The following is a 4591-nucleotide window of genomic DNA, read 5'->3' on the forward strand; positions in this document are numbered from 1 at the left end:
TGTTTTGTATGAAGTTCGTGTTCCGAGTGTTATTTGATTAATTTCTCCCTAACTTCTTCAGACAACAGTTCAACAAGCTCAGGTTGCAGGACAAGAGAAACATCCCCAGGATAGAAGTGGAAGCTGGAGGATGTCGTGATGCTTCGCTTGGTTGAGAAGTCAAAACCTGACCGGCTCTGGTGCCGCTTGGACAGTTGGCCGGTTTCCTCTTCACGTCAGCTCGGCACACACAAGAGCATGCGCCGCTTGAGCTGAGCTGACTGGAAGGTTCTCTGGGACACAAACACATCAGTCTGTTAAACGACAGACCAGTAGAAACATGTTTGACGCTTCTGGTGCCTGAATCCAAACGGAAAAGCTTCCTCTGTACGGTCTCTTCCAACACTTAAAAGCTGTGAAAAGATAAAAATGGAGGTTGACCACAGCTGCTGCTCCAGCTGCTGTCCGATTATGAGCGATTATGAATGTCATAAATATGGTGTAGGTTCTCTGTGCAGCCACTCCTGCAGAGCAGTGCTACCTCTCAAATCCATGTTTAATCATCAGTCAGTGAAGTGACATTTGTGAGACCAATGCAGTAAAATCTGTGTTTTTATGTAGCTGTAGTGTAACTTCAATGCTTCCAGGCACTATTCAGTAATAATGAGAACACCTGATAAACTTGTGGCCACCGCCATCCCTAAAACCACCCCACAGTGAAAGAAGGATTTGTAATCTGAAGATGAAGGTTGTTTCTGTGTTTGCTGGCTTTCTGTCTGTTTTCCACACTAACTGCAGCTCCAGGAGGAGAAAGTGGATTATCTGTTTGTCTCCCTCTTTCCTTTGTGTTGGGATTAGGGACGCTGCCACAAAACATCTGCACATGAAGCGTCAGCAGTGTGTAAACTCCAGTTTGTACTGACATCACAGGCTTATCAAGCTTTTGTGGAAGTATGTTCCATTCTTTATTTTGGAAAAAAAAAAAAAATACTCAGACGTCTTTTATCCCTCTTTTGTGTTATAGAGATAAAACTGGTTTCCGCATGGGATCTTTCTTTTCAGGTTGGATTTGTAATCTGTCCAGCAGAACGCATCATCTCATCTCCGGCAGTACGTGCAACAATCGCCATAAATGGCTAATTGTACACAGCAGATGTGGAGGCGAAGTTAGCTCACAAAAACAATGTAATAAACTACACATAACTGAAAAATGAAGAAGACAATTAAGCACAAAACTCAATAAAGCTTCACCGCAGTTTTAGGTTTAATAAAGCTGGGTGGTATCAGTGATTGTTTTTCAGTCACTGCAAGAAATGTCTAAAGGTAATAAGAATAATGAGAGAAACTAAAGACGTAGCAAGCAGTGGGAAAGAAAACAGAATAATGGTTACAAACTATTTTACATACATTTTAGTTTAGTTTTGGAATAACAGTAAGAACTGTTGGCTGTGATGTCAGTCAGCTGTGAGGAGAGTTTGGATTCAGACAGAACATTTCATTGAAGGCCATTAGATGACTGCCTTGGATTTCTACATCCAATTTGCTACAAAAGGCCTTGTGGAGGAGGGGAGATGTTTTTGGTGTCATCGTTTTGCTGGTAGCATATGTGTGTGTGTGTGTGTGTGTGTGTGTGTCGAATATATGAAGTGGAAATGATGGGAATAACACAAGTCCCAGCGCTGTTTAAAACCTAATCCCGGCCGGCCAGTGCTGTAATCTGGCGACAAGGGGGATTTCTCTGTCCGGCAGATTGACCGTGAGGATGTTATTGAGAGGGATGAGGGGCCAGAGGGCGATTACTCCCTCTGTAGGACAGGAGGAGGGGGGGTGGGAGTGGGCTTTTTTTAATTTTTGTGCCAGAAGAGGAGGGCATGAGGACGCAGTCATCAGATACTGTGGGAACAGTGATGGTGCAGAGGCACGTGGGTTGAGGAAGGAAAACTTTTTGCCTTCAGAGCGGAAGCTGCATCAAGCAGCAACATGTTATATCGTCACATGACAAAAGCTCGGTGCTGCCGGTTTTATTAGTCCAGCAGAAGCCTGATCAGTGGAATTTTATAGCATTATTGTGCATAATTGCATTCATAGAAGCAAACGTCCAGATTTTTCTAGAACAGCACAGACACCTGTTCACACTGTTGGCTTCTCACATATAGAGGTTTTTTAAAAGTAGACCCATTAGAGCCAAAAGTGTTTAGAGGTCATTGTTTGATCACTCTAGAAATCAGAGAGTACTGTTAACAACCATAAACTGCACTTCCCATCATGTTTGTAGAGATGAATAAAGCTCTGAATGATATGAACAAACCACTCAGTAAAAACCTTCAGAACCCACAGAGGAAGAGAAGTGGGCAGATTGGTGTGTGTCAGTACTGAGGTGGAGGCTTCTGGCTCAGAGTCTGAGAAAAAAAGCCTTTAAAGATATAATTTGACAAGAAATCTACAGACACACATAAAGAAACACCTGAATGTGTATTTAGGACTTTTTCTTTGCACTATTGCTATTACTGTGAAGCTGCTCAAACTAAATGTACAATAGAAAATCACACAAGTAAAATGAGACCAAGACCGAAAGCTCAAATTATAGGAATAAAACATAATGAATATAGAACAGACTAGAATATAGTGTGTGTGAAGACTGATGTACTGTAGTAGTACAGCAGAAACAGTTTAACAGCACCACAAGCTGCATCTTCAGAATGATCACGGCGACCCTGCAGTTGAATCTCCACTTCTTTAGAACAGTTTGAACACAAACTGAACTTTGCAACCTTCGTGAAGGAGGCTGCGTTGCAGAGAGGTTGTGTTAGACTGCATTAGTTTTAGCAGGGCACCCCCAATAAACTCTATATTTATATTACGTGTGTTATTAAGCCAACTCTCAGCAGCTGCTGAGGGGAGTGTGTGAAGTCTGGCTCTCAAAGCTGTGAGCCGCTGCAGGTCTCCAGAGCAGAGACAACAGGCTGAAGGCAGAGCTGCTGCCTGACAAAGAGCCCAGAAGAACGCACCAATTTGCATTTTGCTGATGCTCCTACTGAGAGTATCTGACAGCGAGAGGAAGGCGAGGTTGAAGGTTTTACACAAGAGCATTTGAACTTGACACATGGACTCAGACCGTGACCTTTTACTCCCCACACGGTCTGCCTGTGATGCTGACATCAGGTGTCTATATTTAGGTTTGGGCTTCTCACTGGATCGTTCGTGTTCTGACGGTATGAGTGAGGCCGATGGCCGAGAGGAACGTGACTGACGCACGTCTGGTGACATCAGTATTTGTTCAGGAAAGCTAAACGATGAGATGAAGGCTGGATGTGGAGAACGCTCTTGGAGCCGCATCATCACACTTCAAATGTGTCGTGAGACGGTGACTAATGAATATTGAACTCGTCTCATTATGAGATGAATTAGAAATGCTGGTCTTGTTTACTGGATGTTAAGCGTGCTGATGGCTATAAGAGCGACTCTCACCAGGCCAAATGGGATTTTTCACACACGATGGAAGTTTTAGAGCTGGTCAGAGTACGAGGTCAGGGATTTAAAAAGAAAGGATAAATTATTCAATGATTGTGTGTCCACATAGGGAATCACATTAGCTCAAAAACATGAAGTTCCAGTGGTGGAGGTGAAGTATTCAGACATTTTAAGTACTAATGTGACTAATGTGTACTATTTCACTGACAAATAAATAAAATATCGGAGTAAAATGATTTGCTGAGCAATGAGTGTGATGTACTGTGATATTACTGCACTGCTTACTATCAGCGGTGCAAAAGTGTTACCATCAAAAAGTAGAAATACTCATCATGCAGAAGGGCCCATTTTAGAAGAATGTCTATTGTCACAGCCTGGACAAACAAAAGAGGGAGACCACACGTCGTCTCTAGCCTGGGTGTTTTAATGAAGTCAATTAAATACAATGGGGTGTGTTTGCCAGCAGATCAGTGTGTGTGCTATGTCTGTGTGAGGGCGAGGAGTGTGTGTGTGTGTGTGTGTGTGTGTGTGTGTGTGTGTGTGTGTGTGTGTGTGTGTGTGTGTGTGTGTGTGTGTGTGAAACCCAAAACCAAACTAATGACAGTGTCGGTCAGCAGGCCACAGCCACAAGGGAAGGCACCATAGTGCCCACCCTGAAGACGTCACCATCTATGGATTAATATATTATATTACTGGATGCCAACTACTGGTGCATTAACGTGTTCATCACTTGCAGCTGGTCAAGGTGGAACTCGTTTACAACCACTTTAACATGTTTGTGGAGTTTGCTCCTTAACACACTGGAGGAAGTGTGCTTGCTGTACGTACTGTGAACTTCCCCCTGATGACTTTTCTACTGTAGCGTCCTGGACCGCAGGCTGGCAGCCACACTTACATAAGATCATGTGAATCAGGTGTTAATGTGCTCCCCCCTGCAGGGTCACTAACAGTCATGTTGAGTGTTTACTGACCCCAAAAAAAACCCTTTAAATCCAGAGACCCGTGGAAACAGACTGAATATAACGCAGCTCCTGGTTGCACTGATTGAAACATGATGTCCTGAAACCCAAAGTTAAGAGTCACTGTAAAGACTGAAAATGTTTCTATCTGTGTGTGACATTCGGCTGTATTGTCTTTACCA

The sequence above is a fragment of the Pempheris klunzingeri genome, chromosome 8 (genome assembly GCF_042242105.1).
Source record: "Pempheris klunzingeri isolate RE-2024b chromosome 8, fPemKlu1.hap1, whole genome shotgun sequence".
Lineage (NCBI taxonomy): Eukaryota > Metazoa > Chordata > Actinopteri > Acropomatiformes > Pempheridae > Pempheris > Pempheris klunzingeri.